The sequence below is a fragment of the Pantherophis guttatus genome, chromosome 2 (genome assembly GCF_059756535.1).
Source record: "Pantherophis guttatus breed Tessera chromosome 2, ASM5975653v1, whole genome shotgun sequence".
In the NCBI taxonomy this organism is placed as follows: domain Eukaryota; kingdom Metazoa; phylum Chordata; class Lepidosauria; order Squamata; family Colubridae; genus Pantherophis; species Pantherophis guttatus.
The window spans coordinates 128,330,251-128,355,771 of NC_142064.1; the positions used below are offsets into that span (position 1 = coordinate 128,330,251).

The 25,521-nt window shown below is 40.4% G+C and overlaps 1 long non-coding RNA gene across 1 annotated transcript in view; it reads right to left on the bottom strand.

Annotated features, from left to right (window-relative positions):
* The window catches only part of LOC148115318 (uncharacterized), a 61,643-nt gene extending 39,099 nt beyond the window's left edge, over positions 1 to 22,544 (bottom strand). The window contains exon 1 of the long non-coding RNA XR_015732388.1: positions 22,366 to 22,544. This is a non-coding gene — a long non-coding RNA (uncharacterized LOC148115318). The remainder of the gene's footprint in view (positions 1 to 22,365) is intronic.
* Between the last annotated feature and the right edge of the window lie 2,977 nt (positions 22,545 to 25,521).

Genomic DNA, 25,521 nt, shown 5'->3' on the forward strand with positions numbered 1-25,521 from the left:
TTCAAAGCATTGTTTTCTGCAACTTCTTCAGCCAAAGAGGTGGGGGGAAAATGCTTTGAAAAGCCTCTGACGATTCCAGCTGAGTTGCCTGATCGTCAGAGGCTTTTCAAAGCATTGTTTTCTGCAACCTCTTAAGGTTGTAGAAAAAATCCTTTTAAAAGTTTTTTTAAAAAAAGTTGGTCACGCCCACCCAATTACATTACCCCCACCAAGCCATGCCCACAAAGTAAGCCACGCCCACAGAACCGGTAGTAAAAAAATTTAGAACCCACCCTTGATGTCATGTCATGTGATGCATTTTCAATGTTTTTCACCATTTCTTAGCAAACAGCCCATTGGATTTGCACCTATGACATATGCTTCGCTTAACAACTATGTGATTTGCTTAACAACTTAACATAGGTCAGCATGGTTGACCATTGTAAAAATAGTCATAAAATTAAGTTCGGTCACATAGTGCCTCAACTTACGATTGCAATTACTTATTACTAAACTTCCAGTCCCAATTCTGGTTGCTAAGCTGAGAATTGCCTATACATTCTGTATCTGAAGATGGACCACATATTCCTTTTTGCACATTTTTCAATAACAAAGCAGGGCAACACCCTTTGGAGGAAGCAAACCTAGACAAGGATGGATGACATCATCCAAGACAGATCCTATATCGTAAAAATGTAAAAAGTCATTATTAAAAAAAAATAAATTAAAATACGCAACCACATTCAGAGAGTAAATGATAAACCACAATGAAGCCATTTAAAAACATCTCCAATTTCCTGTGGCTCCTGGAGAATGCAGTAGTATAAAATTAAAGTAAATGAATAGATACTTATTCAGTTCACTTAATCACGGAACTCAGTTTGAAGTCCGGTTTAAAATGTATGTGGCATGAAATAAAATCCAGCCTCACGTCATATTGCAATAATGTGTCTCTATTAAACAAATACAGGCAATCACAGGCTGTTATATGTACTCAATATGATTTTTAAAGTATTTTTTATTAAAAGATTACAATTAGCTAAAATAAAAACTAATACAAACTACATGAAATAGAGGACTAAAAAAGAAAATCAGAAGGATTAGAAAAAGAAAAGAAAAAGAAATATAAAAAAGAAAAAAATAAAGAAGTAATTTCCCCCTTCATCACATTAAGTACAGTTTTGTAAGTTTTCACCATCCCTTAAAATACAACTACTCTCCTCTTCCCAAATCTCATCTCTTAACAAAATCTTAAAGCCTCATCATTCAATCCTAGTCAGCAAAAATCTATTAAGGGCTACCAGAAATAACTCTGTAACTATTTTCACCTTGATCAAATATGCCAACTTTATATCTTTCTCTATACTTTGACCAATCTTGGCTTTTAATCCCTTCAAATAACGTCCTCGAACTTGATTTCTTTTCATCTTTTCTTTGTCTAGTCATAGAAAATCCATCAAAAGTTTAACAGATCTCTTTTGTAAAACCAGTACCAAAAAAAGGTAGCCAAATTACTCCTCTGGTATAATATTTGTATATCCTTCTTAAATATCAAGACATCAACCAGTTTCATTTGTATATCTGGTGTATTCTCTTTTTTCATATCATTCTTGTAACTTGTCATGTTTAAATCCATATTCAAATCAACTTCAATCCTACCCGGTATAACCTATTTCTCTTCTGTAATTTGCAGACCCATCCATCTATGATGTTAAATATTCTTAAAATTCATTTTGGAGTCCATAGTTCACTAATCTACATAAAACATCTACTGTCAAAGTGTTTTGCTCCATTCTATTCAACCACGTCAAAGCTGAGTATTCTTCTCCTTTAATTATAATCTTTAGTTTCTTTTGATTCCGTCTAGTGCCCAATATTCAAAGTCCCATTTTTTTTAATTTTTCAAGAAAAACAAACAAACCCCAAACAACTACAATTTGTGGAGAGGAGTCCTATAATTAATTTCAAATTCTTATTTCAAATCGATATGGACAATTAGTTCCTTTTTAACTTTCCAAATCAACACTCTAAACACCTTTTTGCTGTTTACTCTAAAATAATATTTAAATATTTTAAACTACTTTTGTGAAGGAGACTGTCCATAAAAACTTAATGTTCTGAAGATTTTTAATAGTTCAAAAGCAATAAAAACTAATCCCAAAGGTGATTAAGTAATGAGGCTCAGTTGAGCTTTTTGTTCTTAGTTTCTGTTATACTTGTGATCTTAGATGTAATCCCTCAAGCCCTGGTTCTTGACTCATAAGCAAATCACAAAAACCTTGATTCCTACAATCTAGTCATAAGAAGTAGCTGTCTGGAGTGCATGTGGGCAATCTTATGCTCTATCCTTTCTCCAGAGAGATTTTGCCAGCTGAGATTCGGTATCCAGGCTACCATAAACACCATTCCACTGCAGCAGGAACATCTGTCTCTCCATGGCCACACCAGAAGTCTTCTGTTATGTGTACCAAATATGGACCACAATAGGTTTCTTCTCAGCTAAGTACCAGATTATTAGGAATGCAGTTGTACTAATATGGAGGTTCTCACTCCAACCTTCAAAGTATGAGTAGCAATCCAGCAATTCAAATACTCAATCCAACTCTGAACTACCCAGTTTTAGAGGGGAAAAAATTAAAGAACTATTCTAATTATAATGTTCATTTGCTAAAGAGGTCTCCAGCTGCTGATTTAAATCGCCAGTATCATTAACTACTCTGAAAGAGCAAAATCTTGATGTAGTCTAAGGCAGGGGTCCACAAACAACTATCTGATCCCAACTTAACAGTCCTATAACACAGGATTATTTCTCTTCCAAGCTTTCATATAAATTTTAATCAGTAGCCAGTAAAAAATAAAGCTTTTGGCTGATGAGAAATTAAGAGGGGATAGTTACTTGATACAGGAAATCAGAGTGTGTGAAGACAGTTCAGGCAAACATGTTTTTGAATAAATGGCAAAAAAAACCTCTGACCTAGTAGTACTGTATGCTTAAGGGCTCTTGATGATAAGTGACAATATTTGTAACAAACAATTACAAAAGGATTGGGGAAATAGGTTTTCCAGACTGAATGAAGCCAGCAAAAAATGTTTTTGCCTTAATGCCCTCAACTCTAGTCACCCAAACAATAAAGAGGTTGTGGGAATTATAATCCAAAACAATGGATACAAACAGGTAGGACTCCTACAAAGTGATAGTTGGAGTTATAACCTATTTGGAGGCATATACTAGAGGGTTGGGACACTATACAGGTAGTCCTCGACTTACAACCACGACTGAGCCCATAATTTCTGATGTTAAGCAAGACATTTGGTTAAATGAGTTTTGCCCCTTTTACGACCTTTCTTGCCACAGTTGTTAAGTGAATCACTGAAGTTGATAAGTTAGTAACCCAGTTATTAAGTAAATGTGGCTTCCCCATTCACTTTGCTTGTCAGAAGGTCGCAAAATGGGATCACATGACCTTGGGGCACAGCAATGGTCATAAGTATGAACCAGTTGCCAAGCATCTGAATTTTGATCACACGATCCTGGGGAATACTACAAAGGTTATAAGTGTGAAAAACGATCTTAAGTCACTTTTTTCAATGCTGTTGTAACTTTGAATGGTCACTAAATGAACTGTTGTAAGTTGAGGACTACCTGTATTTAGAGTGGTCCCCTCGGGATTCACAATGCGTCTTTTCTTGCCTCAAAGAAAGCATGGTGGCCAATGAGAGAATACTGTCTTATCCTCACACCGGCCACCTAAGACAAGCCACACTAGTAAAAATTGCTATCTTAAAGACACTGAAGAGTGTGAATGTGAACCCAGAACTGTATCCATGTAGGACCTTAGGGCCTGGTTGTGCAAGGAAGGAAAAGCAGCTTGTGTTGATTAAGCACAACCCAATATATCTTCCTTTATCAAATTGAAGTATAGCTTCCCGGTAAGGGGATCTATTCCTTCTTGGCAGGGGCCAGACGAATGGAGAGGTGATGCATCACTGTCAGCCTATTTTATTGTAGAGCCAGGCAGGGTGCAGCACAATGCCATGATAGTGGCGCCATGTTCCTAGTTCAGGAGCAAGTTGTTTAATAACCCTTTGACCATTTCATTACAGTAATCAAGAAAAATCAGTGGAGGTGGCAGGATGACTTAGGAGCCCAGGCCTGGCTCATTAACTCTGAACTGAAGCAGATAGCTGCTGGACAGATTGCGATTGCTTTTCTCGGGACCATGGTGTGGGTGCTGCCGTGAGGCCATTTTATTAGCAGCGCATTCATGAAGTCAAGATTGCTGCGCTGTCACTATTCGCTGGCCTTGGCATCTAACAATGGAACTGTGGGGTGTCGGATGGGGAAGAGATGAGGCAAGCATCCCTCTGCTTCTCCAGCAAAACTGTGATGGAAGCCTTCTGCTTGAGATGGAAAGATTCCTGGAAACTGAAGGAAAAGAAGGCAGCCATATGTTGAAGGGAGGAAAACAGCATAATGGGAAGGGCTGTCTTGGTTGGACTGCAAGTACACGGAGTGCTTCTATACCAGAGACAAATTCCTTGTGTGTCTAACAAGACTTGATCAAAGTATTTCTCTTCTTCTCTTCTCTTCTCTTCTCTTCTCTTCTCTTCTCTTCTCTTCTCTTCTCTTCTCTTCTCTTCTCTTCTCTTCTCTTCTCTTCTCCCCTCCCCTCCCCTCCCCTCCCCTCCCCTCCTCTCCTCATTTCTATTCTATTCTACTCTACTCTACTCTCTCTTCTGTCTTCTCTTCTCTTCTCTTCTCTTCTCTTCTCTTCTCTTCTCTTCTCTTCTCTTCTCTTCTCCTCTCCTCTCCTCTCCTCTCCTCTTCTTTCCTCTCCTCTCCTCTCCTCTCCTCTCCTCTCCTCTCCTCTCCTCTCCTCTCCTCTCCTCTCCTCTCCTCTCCTTGGATTATCCCCCCACCCCATCTATGTGGACTCCAGGAGTTGAAAATGACTTGATAGCACTTATTTGATGCATTGATGCATTTATTTACAATAGGCATGTTGAATAGAGAGTTTACTGTTCCTAAAGCAAGAGAAACACTCCAAGAGACTCCCTCAAATCTTCCAGGTATTGCATCTGTTCCTCAAATGACAAGTTGCTTGCTTCTTAGTATCCCCTGCAATGATAAATTCCTTGGAGCCAGGGGACATTGACCTCCCATCAGGTACACATTGGTCACTGAAGACAATTTGTAAACAAATGTGTGGATCAATGGATTTTTTTTCTAGGCCAGGCGATGTCCTGGTCATAAACCACCTGCTTACATTCACCCATTATCTCTTTCGCTCAGAATCCATGACAACTGAATTAGAAAAGTCCTCAAGAGAATTTTTCAGACCAAACATAAACTCTGGAAGCTAAAAACAGCAGTATCTGTAAGTCAGTTCCTAAACACGGTTCAAAGCTGCTTATTTTAGTCTCTGAAATTATGCCTGTTCCCCATCAATAAGCTCACATGCTGAAACTTCCAGTGTTGGAGCATTCACAACTTCTGGAGGCAAGTTGTTCCATTGATTACTGTAATTGTTCTAACTGTCAGGAAATGTCTTCTTAGTCCTAGGTTGCTTCTCTCCTTGATTAGTTTTCATCCATTGTTTCTTGTGCTTTGGAAAATGGCTTGACTCCTTCTTCTTTGTGGCAACCCCTGAGGTATTGGAACAGTACCCCCCAGACCTTTTCATTAAAGTAGACATACCCAATTCCAGCAACCATTCTTTATATGTTTTAGCCTCCAGTCCCCAGTCCTGGATATTACCAGAATAAAATAAGTATTTATTCTTATTCTATTTATTCTTAGCCTCTACGGGGAGGGAATATATGGTAAGGGTGTGGCTAACTAATGAGGACCAATCAGTCCGAAATAGATCTATATTTGTCTCCCAATAGGCAGCAAAGTGCTTGGAAAGCCTAGGAAAGTGGATGTGATTTCACTGAGCTATGGCTGCAAACTTGGAAAATACCAAGTAGGAAAATACCCAGTTGAAGAAAAATACATACATACATGCATACATACATACATACATACATGAGAGGAATATATATATGAGAGGAATAAGTACAGTTCTGGTAGGCACTGGGTTCCCAAATCTTGCCAATTCTTATCTACTTCTGCTGTATTATCCAAGGCAACAGGACCCAAAAAAATATATATGGTATATAACACATTTTACAGATCTTGAGGTTGTCAGATGGAATATGTGTTGGGGATGTTATTTAACACTGACACTATCTCACAGATGGGCTGAAGACAAGATGAAAGCTATGCCATGGAGACATGGTGTAAAAAATATATTGTTACAGCATCTTTGTACTGTAGTAGTAGTAGTGTGAATGATCTTCCGGGTAGATATGAAACAGATTAAGGACCACCATTTATTCCTTGTTTTAAAAACATGTCTCTTTGTCTAGAACACATATTATGTCTGCATATCATCGGGAAGATTCTAATTCAAGATATATATCTTGCTCCTGCACTAATATTGTATTCTGTGTAGCGTATTAGCAAATGCAGGATGATCCAGCAAAAGTAGAAGTATCACCATGATGTGTGTGTGTGTGTGTGTGTGTGTGTGTGTGTGTGTGTGAGAGAGAGAGAGAGAGAGAGAGAGAGAGAGAGAGAAAGAGAGAGAGAGAGAGAGACAGAGAGAAGGAAAATAGGTCTTTCTTTTCTTTGAAATATTTTCTTTCTCTTAAAGAAAAAAAGAACTGATATCTCATTTCTCACTTCAAGAGCAACTCTCAATATTTATGGATCATTATCCAATTCTGTGACTCAGGTGCTGATGGTCTGATGCATTTATATTTCCTGATTATTGCAATAATATGTGGGAACAAACTTTCTCAGGAAAGAAGGAAGATGGAAAAACCGAGTGCCAGGCACAAATAATCAGGAGTATTCATTGAGTTCAAAGCACTGAAGAGCTTATTATTGCTATACAATGTAGTCAACTAATGATCAAGGCTAAATTGGCTCTAGATAAGGGTCAATGCAATTCATGGGGAAATGGACTCGGGTCTCTTGTGGCAATGCAATGACTCCAACTGATGATATGTTTAACTCTGCCTTCCAGCTCAGCGTGCTCTTCTACATGGAGGTAAAATATCGGCAAATGATGTTTGGGAGGTGCCTGAAGCTAACAAACTACAAACAGATACCTGCATACAGACTAGGTTCACTCACCACACAAGGCTATAGGTAGTTGAACTAAGTTTTATAAAATAAATTCATACAACATTCTGAGCCAAAACCAAAGATCACATATTGTGATTTAGTGTAATATGTGAGCACCAGTATTCTTTCCTGAATTTTGCAGCCCATGTCTCACAACCGTAATAAAAATAAAGGCAAAAAGTGTTGGCAAGAGGCAAAAGAAGAACTCTATTGCCACTCAGTATTTCTGCCCAATTTAGAATAGAATAGAATAGAATAGAATAGAATAGAATAGAATAGAATAGAATAGAATAGAATAGAATAGAATAGAATAGAATAGAATAGAATAGAATAACAGAGTTGGAAGGGACCTTGGAGGTCTTCTTCTTCCTGCCCAGGCAGGAAACCCTACACCACTTCAGACAAATGGTTATCCAATATCTTCTTAAAAATTTCCAGTGTTGGGGCATTCACAACTTCTGTAGGCAAGTTGTTCCACTTATTAATTGTTCTAACTGTCAGGAAATTTCTCCTTAGTTCTAAATTGCTTCTCTCCTTGATTAGTTTCCACCCACTGCTTCTTGTTCTACCCTCAGGTGCTTTGGAGAATAGTTTGACTCCCTATTTGATGTAGGTTGATTGATATCCAGCCATACTCTTCCAAGGTCACTAGGAGAAAGCTACTACATGCCTCTATGTTATGTCATCACAAGAAATACAGACTCTACCAAGAGGCCATAACTGAATAGTTCTATTCTCAGGGAACTAAAAACTTTTGCCCTAATGAGGTAATTTTTCTTTGTCTGGAAAAATTAGCAATAGCAACAGCACTTAGATTTATATACCGCTTCATAGTGCTTTACAGCCCTCTCTAAGTGGTTTACAGAGTCAGCCTATTGCCCCCAACAATCTGGGTCTTCATTTTATCGACCTCGGAAGGATGGAAGGCTGAGTCAACCTTGAGCCTGGTGAGATTTGAACTGCCAAATTGCTGGCAGCCAGTGATCAGCCGAAGAAGCCTGCAGTACTGCACTCTAACCACTGCGCCACCGTGGCTCTTATTCAGAAGTCCTAAGCCTTAAATAAAGGGGGCAATGGAACAAGATGGAAGGTGGGACTGGAGCAACCTTATTATTATAGGACATACATTTTGTTTTTAATAGAGGCTTATCAGCCCTTTTGAACAGTGACATCCACATATCCAATTTTGGAACAAGGAGAGCCACTTCTGGGGGAAAGACATGGCAGTGTCATCACTGATCAAAAGGGCTGATAAGTTCCTCTTTTTAAAAAAAGATATGTTCTATAACTATTAGCCTTCCCTTCCTTTGTCCTCCAATTGTGTTGGACTACAAGTACCATCGCCCATTCTGAAGACCATCCCTCTTCTTTTTCCTTTCCTTCACTACCTTCCCCTCCCGCCCATTTATATTAATGTGCCAGATTCAGGGAATCTTTAATATTCATATGATGGGGATGGCAGCTACAGAGCTATTCAGAGTCTCGAGGTCCCGCCTGCCCTGATCCTAATTGGCTGTGACAAGGACAGGCACACCAGCAGCACGGGCTGCATCTTAAGCAGGACCAGTTGAGGCAAGAGCCGGTCCCAGGTGAGCCACCAATTCCATTCCATTCTTTGCATGCAACCCACGTCAAGACCTGTCACTTCCACCTCAGCCTATTGCACTTCTGAGGGTCACTGAGTTTCACCCTCAGCATCTTCATTCAGGCCTGCTGGGCCAAACCAAGCCCCTCTAACCCCACTTCCTACTTCCAACGGTGGGCAATCAGATGCATAAAACAGTGGGCCCAGCTGAGGAAAAGGGCAATCCTGGTGCTTTCCCCAGAAGTTTTGGATTTCAGTCCTCCAAGATCCCAAGCTAAATAAAATCCTCCCTCAGAGTTTACATAAGAACGAATTCCTCGAGGCTGGAATGATACCTGACCTTGATCCCCACAATAATATACTCCTGCTTCCCTCCCCCCACCCCCATTCCCACCCTGTACTGATCAAGTACAAGTAGTCCTCGACCTACGACCACAATTGAACCCAGAATTTATGCAGCTAAGTGAGAAATTTGTTAAGTGAGTTTTGCCCCCATTTTATGACTTTTTTTGCGACATTTGTTAAGTCACTGCAATTGTTAAATTAGTAACACGGTTGTTAAGTGAATCTGGCTTCCCCCTTGACTTTGCTTGTCAGAAGGTTGCATGGCGATCACATGACACTGGGACACTACAACCGTCATAAATGTGAGCCAGTCATCAAGCATCTGAATATAAATCATGTGGCTATAGGGATGCTGCAATGGTCATAAATGTGAAAAATGGTCATAAGTCACTTTTTTCAGTGCCATTTTAACTTTGGTCACTAAATGAACTGTTGTAAGTTGAGGACCACCTGTAATTTAACACTGGGGAGATAAGTCTCAAATGCTACAGGCGGCAGCCAGATTTACAGAAAGCACGTACAGAAAGTCAAAGAATTAGAAGCGTCAGAGAAACAATAAAAATAAAACTTCTGGCCTGAACAGAACCATCACCAACCTAGTTCTCTAACACGGTCTTTGTGTGTGTGTGTGTGTGTGTGTGTGTGTGTGTGTGTGTGTGTGTGCATGCACATGCACCCGTGTAGGTGAGGGACCTGGGATGGGTGTGGCCTGCTCGTAACGTATCCAGCTCGCGGGCCACCAGTTTGACACCCCTGCTAGGAGAAATGTCATAGGAATCTAACTACAGGCTCATTTCTTCATATAATTTCATTCACTAATATAATTTCATTCACTCGTATAATTTCATTCATTCATTCACACTGCAGAATCCTTCCAGACACCCAGCTGCTTACAATCTGAACTGTTTCTTGGGCTGTAAAGGAGGCTGCAGGAGAACTGTGCTTTCAAACATGAAAGATTCTGTTAATATATAATATATATATATATATAATATAGTATAAAATTAGCCTTGGTAGTACAGGGGTTTAAGGCACGCTGTTATTAAGCTGGTTATTAAGACCAGCTGCCTGCAATTACTGCAGGGTTCGAATCTCGCCAAGGCTCAAGGTTGACTCAGCCTTCCATCCTTTCTAAGGTAGGTGAAATGAGGACCCAGTTTGTGGGGGCAATAAGCTGACTTTGTATAAATATACAAAAGGATGAAGGCTATTGCTGAGCACATTGTAAGCCGCCCTGAGTCTCCGGAGAAGGGCGGCATATAAATCAAATTTAAAAAAAAAAAATTACAATTACAAGAAGAATTGGGTTATCTGGTTGGATTCCCCATCTGATCTACCTGGTAAGACTGACACTCAGGGCCGGATTTAGATGAAAAGAGGCCCTAGGCTATTCCACTTATGAGGCCCTTTCACCTATAGTGAAAGTGTAATTTTAATTTTGCTAACAATTTGAATGTAGGCCCCTCTTGATCTTGAGGCCCTAGGCTGAAGCCTAGTTAGCCTATAGGAAAATCCGGCCCTGCTGACACTGTATTCCTTCCAAACGGTGGCATGAAAACCCAAAGTTTGTGTCAGTCTAAGTCTAACTTTCATTCATTGGATTTCCTCCCCAAGAATAGCCAACACGAGAGAGTATTATGGGACAAATGTAGTTCAGGTTGCAGGTGTCAGAAACCTTTAAGTCACTCCCTTAAAGGATTGTAACTGCTCTTCTCTGAAATTTGATGGAGCAGCTGGCAATCACTCTAGAATAAATTAAATTAGGATTATTGTACTCAACATTTCTCCCGTTAGTTCTATAATCTTCTAGGAAAATGAGGAAAGACCACTCCCTAACATTTTGGGAGAATTTAGTGGATAATATAAAGTGGATAATACTAGTTACAGCAACCAGTTGTCTGAGTCTGACTCAATAACTTCACATATTCAAATGTATCACATTCAGGTGATAGAAATATCATTTAGAGATTTTTCCCCAAGATAAATGTTAGCCATTTACGGCAGGGGCGTCAAACTCACGGTGTCACGTTGTCGTCACGTGATGTATCACGACTTTTCCCCCCTTTGCTAAACCGGAGGGTGGGCGTGGCCAGTGCATGACGCATCGGGCCCACGGGCCGCGAGTTTGACACCCCTGATTTACTGCAATGATATATGCTATCATTTCACAACAAATCACATAAGTTATCTTTCAGAGGACAGTTTAAAACCGCAGTTTAAAACAAATTATTAGCAGGCACCCTTGATTGAGTAGCAGGTTGTTATAAGATGTGTATGCACTTTATGGCTATCTCGTTAGCTATGGTGTTTAAAGCACAAGGCTAGAAACAGGAAGACCGTGAGTTCTATTCCCTCCATGGGTGGGAAGCTGGTGACTTTGGGCCAGTCCCTCTCTCTCAAGCCTAGGAAGCAGACAAGAATTCCAAACCACTTTTAAAACTCTTGCTGAAAAAAATTTCAGGGAATACTGCAGTCTAAGCGGTTGCCAGGAGTCAAAAACTGATTTGAAATAGTTCGCATACATTCATCTTCTCCCTCCCTCTCTCTCCCTCTCTCTCCCTCTCTCTCTCTCTTCTGTTTCTCTCCCTCACTCTCTCTCTCCTCCCTCCCTCTCTTTCTCTTGTTTCTCTCCCTCACTCTCCCTTCTTCCCTCCCTCTCTCTCCCTCTCTCTCTCTTGTTTCTCTCCCTCACTCTCTCTCTCCTCCCTCCCTCTCTTTCTCTTGTTTCTCTCCCTCACTCTCCCTTCTTCCCTCCCTCTCTCTTCCTCTCTCTCCCTCTCTCTCTCTCTTCTGTTTCTCTCCCTCCCTCTCTCTCTCTTCCCTCCCTCTCTCTCTCTCTTCTGTTTCTCTCCCTCCCTCTCTCTCTCTCTTCCCTCCCTCTCTCTCTCCTGTTTCTCTCCCTCACTCTCCCTTCTTCCCTCCCTCTCTCTTCCTCTCTCTCCCTCTCTCTCTCTCTCTTCTGTTTCTCTCCCTCCCTCTCTCTCTCTCTTCCCTCCCTCTCTCTCTCCTGTTTCTCTCCCTCACTCTCCCTTCTTCCCTCCCTCTCTCTCGCTCTCTCTCATCTGTTTCTCTCCCTCCCTCCCTCTCCCGCCCCCCCCTCTCTCCTGTTTCTCTCCCTCCCACTCTCTCCCTCCTCCCTCTCCCTCCCTCTCTCCCCCCCACCCTTATATGCTATGCCATGTTTAAATTAAAGCACAATTCAAAAGTTCGGGAAGACTGTCTGAATATATTGGTTTCCCAGAAATGCTCCACATTTTCCAGGCAGGAGTTTCATCACCTAGAGACAGTTGGTCAATCTCTCTTTTTCTGGACTGAGTATACTTCAAAAATGATTTGGAAGTGCCTTTCTATTTTTTAGGCTTCCTCATGAGCCTGGAAGAAGAAAAAAAGACCTGTGCTTTAAGAAAGCCATTCGGGTAAGGTTAAGGCACCTCTTAAAGCAGCAGCAAAGTTTTCCCAAACAGGTGCAAAAGCCTGAAAAAAATCAAGCTGCTTTAGGTGAACTCAGTTTCTCTTTGAAAGATGCCAAGTATGGATTAGGCATTATTTTAGGAAGTTGCTTATTACTGATTTCTTTGGAGTTAAGAAATTTCCTAAAGACAAGTTATACTACACCAAGGGATTTTCCATCCATCCTGGACAAAAAAAAGCTCTGAATAAGTTTAAGGATTATCAAGAGAAGCTTTAATTTTTGGAAACGGCAAAAGGGAGACTAAAATGTTGATTTTGGAAAGTTAAGGGGCTGGATAGGCTTGAAAGAATGTTTCCTGTGGGGCACTTAAAAATTCATAAAACAGCATATGAAGTCTTTGAAACTGTAAGAAATGTTCCTGTGGGAAAATTTTGTTGGTTGTAAAATAAACAGATGATAACAAGGGACTTGAAGGGAAGCACAAAAAATTACTCTTAAAGGCAAACCGACCCTTTAATACAATGGGACAACACTATTTGACTACAGAAGAAATTAAGTTTATTTGGGAACAATTTACTGAGAACTTACAAGATTGGGTGATACTACAGCAGAGGATATAGAACAGACGTCTTCAAACTTGGCAACTTTAAGACTTATGGACTTCAACTCCCAGAATTCTCCAGCCAGCATAGAATTCTGGGAGTTGAAGTCCATAAGTCTTAAAGTTGCCAAGTTTGAAGACCTCTGATATAAAAGAACAACACATTTCATAGATTAAAACAGAGACAGAGAGTGATTTGAAGATGGATTTCGAGTTTAAAAATAAGTTGCGGATCTGCAAATAGATTTTAAAATAGCAGAAGATAAGTGTGATATGGAAAACAATGCCAAAATGGATTTACAAATAAAATCAGTTGATGTCTTAATAATCAAAGGGGACATACAAATCAGAACAATTACTTGGAAAGCCTTCATTTAAGAAATTTAAGAAAAGTGTAGAATCAAGGAAACTTGCTGAGAAGAAACAAAGAGGAATTTCTCCTGAAAGGAGACAACAGAAGGTGATATGAAATCAACTTGTGGCACAATACTTGATGGGACCAAATACCAAGTTTTTTTTAAATGAAAAAAAAAAACATTGTATGACATGACTTTACAGATTCGTTTATAAGTGGGGGGGGAGCTTTCTTCTGCTTTATTTCTTAGAGAAAAGGATAAATTTGAATTATAAAATTGTTTTTTTTAATCAAGGATTGTTTTTTGATTAAAATATACATGTAATATCTCTGGTAGGTCGTAATAGACTTTTGCTGATTAGCATCGAATGATGTGATTTTTGCAACTTGCTTATCAATAAGGGATCGGATATGGGAAGAAGATTTTTTTTAATTGAAGTACTAAAGAAAATGTTAAGTTAGCCAAATTGTTTATACTTGTCTGGAGGGCAGGGATAGTAACCTTTTATATATCTTTTCTTTCTTATTTGCCCCCCCCGCCCCTTTCCTATTTCTTCCCACTTTTTTCTTTAAAAATTCTTTTTTTATATTTTCTTGTATTTCTACATTTACATTGATAGCCTTTGATACAATAATTGGGATATGGGGGGGGGGCGTGTCCAGTTGCTTTAATGAATTACAGATACACTGATAGTTATGTAAGGTCTGAAGGAATTCTTCCGAATCATTTTTGAAGGCTACACTACCTGGCTGTCACTCTAATCTTCAACCAACTTTGATTATAGACCTATTAAGATTGGCAGAAACCTCCAGCATTTTAAAGCTTTTCAGCAAACAGCGCTAAGAAACTTCATCTGCTGGGCCAAACTATAGGCCACTCAACTCAGGAGATTATATAGATCTAATATAAATACATATAACTCAGGGATCTAGGTCTAAATCCATATATCTACAACTATAATAAAAAGGAGGGTTGGTGCGTGCGTGCGTGCGAACATATAAAAGCCATGAAAATCTATGTCAGTTTTTGGCTTGGATCTATCTATCTCAGCAAATCTAGAAGATCTGAAGGTTTTACACTACAGTTGGAATAAACAAAAGTGACCTGTGATTAGGAAAAGGCTTTAGGGCATTTGTAAAAATTATATGATTGCCTGAGGATTTGCACCTTAGATCCTATATGCTTCTATCATCATAATACCATAAAATAATTATATCTTTAGGTATAGCCCCAGGCAGAGATGTCAGCTGTCTGTATGATAGATTTGATGTCTCTGACTTTTGTGTGTTTCATATCTGTTTGTATGATAATGGAAAATTCTTTAACTGGTGTAAATTACAGTATATAATTATATTATGTGCTAGTGTGTGTGTGTGTGTATGTAGGTATAGGTATAGGTATAGCTTTAGGTATAAGTATAGGTATAGGTATAGGTATAGGTATACATATACATATATACATATATATACATATATACATATATACATATATACATATATACATATATACATACATACATACATACATACATACATACATACATACATATGCAAGTTTTGGTGTATTCAGGTCTTTTCCCATGTAAGATTGAGAGTATGTTGGCGACGTTTCGATGAGGTCCCACTCGTCATCTTCAGGCTGGTGTCTTCGGCTTCGTGCTTGTGCGAGGAAAGCGTGATCGGAGCTGCCGTTTCTCTATAAATACTGTGGGGATGTGTGGGGTGCTGGCTTTGTTGCTGTGAGCGGGTTGGTTGCCTGTGTTGTTACGTCTTGATTGGTTGATGGAGTTGATGTTTGCAGATTAGTCAGCTGTTTCGTATCATCCTATGTGGGTGAGGTCCTTGATGTGTGCCCATTAGTCTTTTCTGTTTTAACGACCTGGGTAATGGGCTGTGTGTTAACATCCTGAGTTCTAGTGTTGTGATATCCTGAGTTTTTTGATGTAATGTCCTGAGTAGACGGCTGTGATGCCACATCCCGGGCTTTGGTTTGGCTCTGAGTTTGAGGTCTTGCTATGTGTTCATGGCATGTGTCAGTTTGCTTTGTGTGGGGATCGGAGGGGGGTGCAGCAGCTGGTGATGCCACCGTGGTCTGGCTTCTGGATGGTGGTTGTATTTCGTCTATGGGATGGGTTTGGGTTTGAATCTGGTGAGGATGATTGGTGGTGGTGTCAACAACAGGACACAAAATTGACTTTGAAGGAACCAAATTAATCTCCAAAACTGAACACTTCAACAAGAGAATAATCATGGAAGGCATCGAAATAGAGAAACACCCCCATAACATGAATAAATGCGATGATACCTCCCGCCTACCAGACATCTGGAAACTAGCCCTAGTCAACAGAAGAGTCCCAGCCACGAAGATTAACACCGGACCCAAGATAACACATGACACCACCACCAATCATCCTCACCAGATTCAAACCCAAACCCATCCCATAGACAAAATACAACCACCATCCAGAAGCCAGACCACAGCGGCATCACCAGCTGCTGCACCCCCCTCCGATCCCCACACAAAGCAAACTGACAAGAAACATCACCAAGATACTCTCAATCTTACATGGGAAAAGACCCAAATACACAAAAACTTGCATACCTCTACCCGTGAAAATCTACGAAAACATAAATATATATATACATATATACATATATACATACATATACATATATACATATATACATACATATATATATACATATATATATATATATATATATATATATATATATATATATATATATATATATATATATAAAGAACTTGATCTCCATATACATGGAGATTGGTTATTAGCATTTTTTAAAAATCTACAATAGCCCCATAACTGCAGAATTCTTGAGGTTCCCCCCACCCCCAGGGACTCTCTACATTTCAATATGAATAATGCTTATTTGTGTGGGTTATAATGTGTAACGTTAAGAGTTCCAGGAAAATTCACTTTCTATTAGTACCTCATATCTGCTGAGCAGGGAGAAGTTTCAAGGATATGGTAGTGCACTATTAATGACTGCTGATCAAGATGGCTAAACATAATAGAACAGAGATTCCATTGCAGTTGCTTGGAAACATTGACGGAAGGATTCTGTGCTGCCTAGATCCTGTTAGGAGGTTTCCCAATCTAGCTGCCCAGTCTGGGCTCATCATCATCATCTTATCAGATTCAGGTGACTCCCAAGACAACATACAAAACAATAAATGAAAGATCTGCAAGTCATAGTTTATTAAAATCAATAATAAATAAAATAATAACAATATAATGACACCATTATTAAAGAAATAGCAAAAACAATCAGCCAATAGTGAATAATCATTTCCCAAACATTCAATAAGAATCAGACGTCAGGCCCCAAAACCAAGACTGGCATGTGGTGATTCTTCCAAGCTGAGTTCTTTATTACTTCCAGTGGTGAGATTCAACCGGTTCGCACCACTTTGGCTGAACCAGTTGTTAAATTGCTGTCTGGCCCTGCCCTGCCCCTTCCAGAAGTTTCTACGCATCCTATTTTGGCTCCCAGGTAAGTGCAGGAGGCCTACTAGGTCCAAAATGGGGCACGGAGGGGGTGCGGCGTGGCCTGCCCTGTGGCCCGTTTTTGCTCCCAGGGAGCTGCAGGGAGGCCTACTAGGCCCAAAACGGGGGGGGTGCCCCCCCGCAGCCCGTTTTTGCTCCCAGGGGGGTGCAGGAGGCCACATGCTGCCTGTCACATTCCTGGCCATGTCCACCATGGCCACGCCCACCTGGGGCGTGGCCATTAGGGCAGAGAACCAGTTGTTAAATTATTTGAAACCCACCACTGATTACTTCCACTACCTATAGACAGAATCTTGCCAGATTAAGCTCTCTACTATATGCATCTACCATATACTCTTAGAACTATTATGGAGGGACTGTCTTCTCCCTCTTTCTTTTACATAAAATATCTGGACCAAGTTGTCTCTTATTCCTCTGGAATGCACTCCATCCTTCCTGGGGATCCACCTCTTCACTATATCTCATCACAGCAACCTTCCTGAACCTACTATATTCATTATTTTTATGTTCAGCACTCCAAAACAATAGTTTTGGACATTTTCTGTACAGCATCTTTTCAGGTATTTGAAGCCTGTCAGTCATCTTTTCTCAAGGCAAAAAAGGACCAGCTCCTTCAATCTCTTTTCATAGGACTTATTTTTTTTTGTCCTCCAATCATCCTTGTTGCTCTTCTCTGAACTTGTTACAGTTTGTCTGAATTCTTAAAGTTCTGACTTCCGGTTGGCTCCGCGAACTTTGCTGACACTCCTTTGTGGGCGCCCGATCCTCGGCACCGTAAAAGCCCCAGAACAGCCGAAAAACAGCTGTCTGGGGCTTGGAAACCCTCTCCCCGGGCAAAGGGGAGAGAGAAGAGCAGACAGGCGGAGGTAGAGCCCCCCAAGCGCCCTAGGAGAAATCTTGGGGCGCGAAGGGTGAGAGCTCCCTAGAAGCCTGTCAATCTGCTCCGGACCTTGGGATGACTCTGCTAAAGTGGAACAAGAAACTGCGACCATTCCAGCAACACAATTTTAAATTTGGGCTTGGAGTGCTGGCAGAACAAAGCAGGAGAAAAAAGAAAAAAAATGCAAGTAATACTTTAACTCTGTTTAAAAATGCAGAAAATGGCGCCTAAGAGCGTAAGTAAAAGCTACTAGTGAAAGTGCTTGTTAACGCTTGTTAACGCTTGTAACATTGATACAGCTACTGGATTACACCCTAAGAAAAAGATTTAAAGTGGAAGCGGCATGGAAAAGAACTTGGTGTTGACTTCAATTAATTTATATCTTCATACTGTGTGGAAAATAGTTGAATTTGTCGACCTGATAGCTGGATAAATATAAAGTGAAGACTGAAACATGGCTGACATCTGGGCTAGAGAGTCACTGTTTGGTGAATCAGCAAATTCTCAAGTTGTGACTGTAAAGGTTTTTCAAGAATTATTAGACTCTTTTAATTCTGCTCTTTTGGAAACAATTGAAAGAATTTTTCAAAAAGGTAGCTTGGAAAATTGTAATGATTTGCTGGCTGAGAAACAGGAGGAAATTAAACAGAGGATTTTGATGCCGGAGGACAAAGACGCTGTCAGGCTAGAAATGGAGGTTGAAACAGACGCTTCCACTCAACTAAAAGAAAACAAGTAGACTCTTTATTGCAAGTTGACAAACTTTATGGCAACAATTCTTGGCTTTACAGACAAAGGAATGAAATGATTGATTATACAAGCAGGAGGAGTCGAAATAGGGGTCTTAAACCAGAGAAAATGATTTTAAGAAGAGAGCGAGTTTTCAAGATACATCAACCTCACATCAAAATTCAAAAATTTTCGAAGAGAAGATTAGGGGGAGGAGCAATGCTGAAAGAATTATTGAAGAAGAAGGATTGGAAAAAATATAGAAAGAAGGGAAGAATAGAAGATTAATTCTTTTTTGGGGGGGATTTTAGTAATAAATTCAAAATTTTAATTAATTGGTATTTTTAAAGGTTATTCTAATTATTCTAAGACAATGATATACAGGAAGTGTTTTCTTACAATTAGTTTTGGATATAAAAACAATTGCTTTTTAAAAGTTATGGAAGTATTAAAATGGTTAATTGAAAATTTGAAGGATATCTTCCTGCAGGTTTTGAAATTTAATTGTGAAATAAATTAAGAATGTTTTTTGATGTATTGAGAGATTTTTAAAATGTTTAATATAAGATTATAGTATCTTAAAAGGTATATGAGAGAAAATGTCTAAGGTTTGAAAATGTTCAATTTTATGAAGGATTAAAGAGGATAAATGTTAAATTTAGAATTTTATTAGGGAGTAATGCTGAAAAGGAATGGTGTTTGAGGCTGGGGAAATGAAACTTATCTATGATTTTTAATGTTGGTAATATTGTAAAATTATTGGATTATACATCCAAAAAAGGTCTTTATATTTAGGAAGATATAAAAGGGAGGTTGATGAATTTGTAAAAGAGGAGTTAAAGAGCGTGAGGGTATTTTGAACTCTGTAGTTAGTATATTTTAGCTTATGCTTGTTAAATGTAATACCCTGTTTTTGCCCTGGGAAGACGGCAGTGGGGGGGTGGGGAGGGAGGGATAAAGGTTGGGTTGGGATAAAAGTGTTGAATAGATAAATGTTTTAATAGAAAAGCAAATGTGGGGGAAATGTAATAATAAATGAAATGATAATATTAAGTTGCGATAGTTAGAAGATTATAAGAATAAATGTACAATTAGGATGATAATGCAGATAGATAGAATAAATCTGAAAAGAAACTGAAAGAAAGTATCTACGATTAGAATACAGGAGTTGCTCAGATACTAAAGGAGGAGAATATTCCACAGCAAAGAAGTTAGAAAGGAGAGAGGAGGAGAGGGTAGGAAGAGGAGAGGGAGGGAGAGGAATGGAAGAAAGGAGAGGAGGAAGGGAAGGGGACAGGAGTAGGAGAGAAGGTGAGAAGGGGGAAAAGAAGAGAGACGTGGGGGAAAGGAAAAGGAAGTAGGATGAGGTAGGAGAGGAGGAAGGAGAAAGTAGGAGAGAAGAGGAGGGAGGGAAGGGAAAGAAAGGAGGAGAAGGAGAAGGTTTGTTGTGGAATGAGGGAAGAAAGAGAAGAAGAGCAACTCCGAATGTAATTAAAATGTCTTATTTTAATGCTTTCTTTAAGGGAAACATGTATATGTAGGATTTATTATGTATAAGAAAATGTACATTTTCTATTATGTGGGGAGGGGGAAAGAGTGGGGGGGAGAAAATTGTTTGTATTTTTTATAAAACTTTTCAATAAAAAAAATGAATTCTTAAAGTTCTAAACACAAGGGACAAGACTTCAGTGGAATCCAAGTAAGAATAAAGTTGGAAGAATTTGAATGCTTGAACAGCAACAACTTATTTTCTGCATTTTGAAAATTATATATTCTGGACATAAACTGTTTCAACTCCTACCCTCAAAATGACTCTATAAAGCACTGCACACCAGAACAATTAGACACAAGAACAGTTTTTTCCCAAACGCCATCACTCTGCTAAACAAATAATTCACTCAATACTGTCAAACTAGTTATTAAATCTGCATTACTATTAATCTTCTCATCATTCCTATCACCCATCTCCTCCCACTTATGACTATATGTTGCTGGTATCCTTACGATTTATATTGACTGCTTCCTAATATGATTTGATTGCTTATTTGTTCCCTATGACTATCATTAAGTGTTGTACCTTATGATTCTTGACCAATGTATCTTGTCTTTTTATGTATATCGAGGGCCCATGCACCAAGCCAAATTCCTTGTGTGTCCAATCACACTTGGCCAGTAAAGAATTCTATTCTGTTTTGTTCTGTTCTGTTCTATTCTATATTTCTATTGATGTAGTCTAAATATTTTTGCAGCCACATCATAGTGCTGACTCATACTTAGTTTGCAATCAACTGCTCCGCCAAGATCTTTTTTTCAGAATTAACGTAACCAAGCCAGATAGCCCCATTCTGTGTTTGTGCGCTTGATTTTTGTTTCCTGGGTGAAATTAAATGGTTAAAAAAATGTCCTGTTACTTTTAGCCAATCTCTTCAACTTATGATGATTGCTTTGGATTTTATTCTTACCTTCTGGGAAGCTAGCTGCCTCAACTCAGGTATTTCTCATCTGGAAATCTGATTATCAATCTTTCAATTTTTCAATGAAGTGTTTCTCTGAGGTCCTTAATTCAAGGTCTTCATCTTCAATTTACAGGATTTGAATTGAAGTCATCCTGGTCAAGCACACTGTGCTTTAGCAAAACACATTTGACTAGCCTTTCTGAGATGGAACACATTGTGAGCCAGCAGTCCATCATCCAGATAATTCAAAATCATGCTCTCAAATCATATTCAAGATACATTGGACTGAGAATGAACCAAAACACTTGTCCATGCTGCATCCATGTTGTTTGCAAGGCAACTCACTGGTCTGGATACTGACATCTAATTCTTGTTTTTTCTTTCTTTGAAAATAACAAGGTATGACAAATCTGACAGTTAGAACAATTAATCATTGGAACGACATGCCTCCAGAAGTGCTGCAACATTGAAGGTTTTTAAGAAGAGATTGGACAACCATTTGTCCAGAATGGTATAGGGTCTCCTGCTTGAGCAGGGGGTTGGACTATAAGACCTCCAAGTTCCCTTCCAACTCCGTTGGCTCTTTGTGGTTCCGGAATTTTTTATTATTGGTAGATTTGAGCCTCCAAATATAAAAATATAATGAGATTTCATAAGAATTTCTACAGATCCACCTAAACTGAACATTTGCCATAGGGACGCAAGGAAAACTCAGAGTACTCTTACTTAGGGTTCCTCTGCAACTACATTTGCTTCAGGTCTTTCAGATAAACCCAGCAGTTGTACCAGGGGTGAAATGCTCCTGGTTTGGACCGGATCACCCGATCTGGTAGCGATGGCGGCAGGTGGTTCGGAGAACTGGTAGCAAAAATCCCTTCCCCCCCCCCATGTCCAGCTGAGCCGCGCAATCATTAGAGGCTTTTTTTTTTACTTTTAAAAGCATTTTTTCTACAACCTCTTCGGCCGAAAAAATGCTTTTAAAAGTAAAAAAAAAAAAAAGCCTCTGATGATCATGCGGCTCAGCTGGGATCGTCAGACGCTTTTAAAAGCATTTGAAAAGCATTTCGGCCAAAGAAGTTGTAGAAAAAAATGCTTTTAAAAGCCTCTGACGATCCCAGCTGAGTTGCCTGATCGTCAGAGGCTTTTAAAAGCATTTTTTTCTACAACCTCTTAAGGTTGTAGAAAAAATGCTTTTAAAAGTAAAAAACAAAGTTGGCCATGCCCACCCAGTCACATTACCCCCACCCCCAGCAAGCCATGGCCACAGAACTGGTAGTAACAAATTTTACATTTCACCACTGAGTTGTACCTACCTTTGGTCTAGAACAGGGGTCTCAAACTCGATTTCATTGAGGGCTGCATCAGGGTTGTGTTTGACTTTGTGGGCCAGGGTGGGCATAGCCAGCTTGAGGACATTCATGTTGGCAACGCCTGTGGTGGCCTGAGTGCTCTGCCAGTGAAAACAGGCTCCCGAGCTCCATTGTGATGACCTGGGGTGTGGCACAAAGGCAACATAGCCAGAGAATAAGTATGAGTCCCTTTTTTAGCTCCATCTTTGCCCCCAACGTCCCTGTTATTCTCTGGTCTGGAGAAAAACTCTCCCACAAACCTGTAACAGGCTTTGGCTGAAAATACTCCAGTCCAAGCATTATTAGCAGAAAACTTCCAACTATTTATTTATTTATTCATTTACTGGTTCGATTTATATGCCGCCCTTCTCCGGAGACTCAGGGCGGCTTACAATGCATTAAGCAATAGCCTTCATACTTTTTGTATATACCTGCTTAGTAGCGCTTTCGCCACCCCCCCCCCCAATGGTGTTCTTTTTTATACAAAGTCAGCTTATTGCCCCCACAAACCGGGTCCTCCTTTTACCTACCTCGAAAGGATGGAAGGCTGAGTCAACCTTGAGCCTGGTGAGATTTGAACTTGCAGTAATTGCAGGCAGCTGGTGCTACTTAGCAGCATTTTAGTCTACTGCGCCACCAAGGCTCTAAATCCAACAAGGCAAGATAAGGTAATTAATCCAACAAAGCAAGCAAGATAAGGAGTTCCAGAAGTGAAGTAGCATGGCAGTAAAACAAACCAGTTGGGAGGATGCCAGGAACTCAGATAAAGCAGTTAACATGAGATGAACTCAGCATTTGTTCCCGACAACCGCCCCTCCCATTTGCCTCTCCTTTAAACTCCATCCCCAGCTGTGCCTTGTGAAGGGAATCGGGGCCCTTTCCTCCCTTGTAAGCCACGCAACCCACGTTGCTCTCTTCTCCGTTCTTCCCTGCGTGCCCTAGGATGGGGGGGGGTGGCCCTTGGTCTTCATCTGAACCCCTTCTCCCTTGTTCTACCTCTCCCCTGCTCTGCCCAGCCAGACTTTGCCCTTCCCCAGTTTCCTCCACAGCCAATCGAGCCACTATCTCACTCTGTCAGCTGCTCGTCTTCCATCTCAGAGTCAGACTCTGACGGGGGCATGACATCCATTTTCACTGGCAAAAGGCTGCAGGAGGTCGTCACAGCAAAAAACAGAGCCCGGGAGGGCCACACGCAGCCCTCCTGGGCTCTATTTTCACTAGAAGAGGCACCACGGGCCATCCTTCACTGTTTGCACGGTGACCCCATGGGCCAAATCTAAGGGCCTTGAGTTTGACACCCTTGGTCTAGAAGAACTGATTTTGAGACCATAAGTTAGGTGGTCTGCTGTCCAGTACTGGGAAGGTTGGGTGGCATTTGGACAAACAAGGATAGAATTGCTCCCTGGAGAGTTTGTGGGAAGGAAAAAAAATCCTCATTTGATTTACATGAGATGTGGCTGGCTTTATAAGGGTTTTGTAGGAAGACTTTTAATCTGATGCTTTGGCAGAGGCCTGCTGGAGATCCAGACTTATTTCCCTCCTAGGATTTTGTGGATTCTTCCCCCACCCCCTCCCCATTTTAAAATGTCAAGACCAACCATGACTTGAGATGGAATATTGCATCAAATGGCCTGCATTGTGCTAAACGGCAGAAAATATTTTCCCCCCTTTTGCTTTGATGTCAGACATCGGTTTCCATTAGCTGTTAATATCTTTAGCCTCAATAATGTGCATCGAATAATGCAGAACACAGAAGCTAACACATTGTGCACTACAGAGAGAAGACAGAAACGGAGAGAGAGAGAGAGAGAGAGGTGAGGATGGCTGGGATGTCTTGGAGCAAGTCAGGAAGAGGCCTAATTGAGCTCTATATCTTATGGCCCAATAAAAGCAATTATTTTCCAAATTACGTTAAATTATCTAGAGAGATCAGGAGCTCTCAAACGTCTATCAGGTACAACAAAAGATCAATTTGCTGGCTGTTCTTTTATGCATGATCCTTTGCATCCATCGGTAGTCCGATTTGATCACAACATTAACAGAAGTGGAAGTTGATGGGCATTAAATTAATTCAAACGCACAAATTTTATGAAACCCTGAATTGGTACAGAATTTGATTTCTGCAATGCATCTCCAATCCCGCTTTCTAATCTTTGCTGGTTTGTTTGCAGTTTTCCTATTCTATTCACAACGTGTCACACATTGCTTTGCTTCCACTCCTTTTTTAAAACCTAGTTCTGAAGGTTATAAAGATATATCTGAAAAACTATGGACGCGATGAAATCACAAAATCCAAAGAGGGATTTAACTAGGATAAAAAGAGCCAGTTAGGTGTAGTGGTTAAGATGCTGGTTTAGAAACCAGGAGACTGTGAGTTGTAGTCCCACCTTAGACATGAAAACTGGCTGGGTGTCTCTGAGTTATCTCTTAGTCCCATGATGGCGAACCTATGACAAGCGTGCCACAGCTGGCACACAGAGCCCTCTCGGCGGGCACACAAGCTGTCACCCAGCTCAGCTCCACTGTGTGTGTGCACATGCACCCCCTGCTGGCCAGTTGATTTTTGGGATGCGCGGAGGCGGGGCGCATGCGGGAGACGGGAGAGTCGCGTGCATCCACAGGGAGCAGGGGCTGGAATGCAGGGGAGTGCGGCGCCCCCCCCGCCCACAGCCCATTTTTGGGGCCAGGAGGCTACAGGGAGGCCTACTAGACCCAAAACGGGGAGAGGGCGGGTCACCGGTTCAGACCAGTTTGGGCAAACTGGATGCTAATTTTACATCTGGTTCACCGAACCGGTAGTTGCAATGACTGGCTGGCCCTTCCCACCCCACTCCTCCCCTTCCAGGAGTCTCCACGCGGCTCATTTTGGATGCGAGGTAAGTACAGGGCCTATGCGGAGGATTTGGGAGGGTGAAAAACAGGCCTCCCTTAGCTTTTATCCTCCCGCTCCTTTTAAAGACAAAAGTCGATGCAGAAAGTTGTAAAATTGTATATATCTGAGGTTAGTATTGTATTTTAACGTCTGGTGTACGTGTTTTTGTTTTTTGTTTTTGTCCCTTGATTTTTTTTGCTATTGTGCATTTGGTTTTAAAATGTAAAATACTCAATAAAAATTATTTT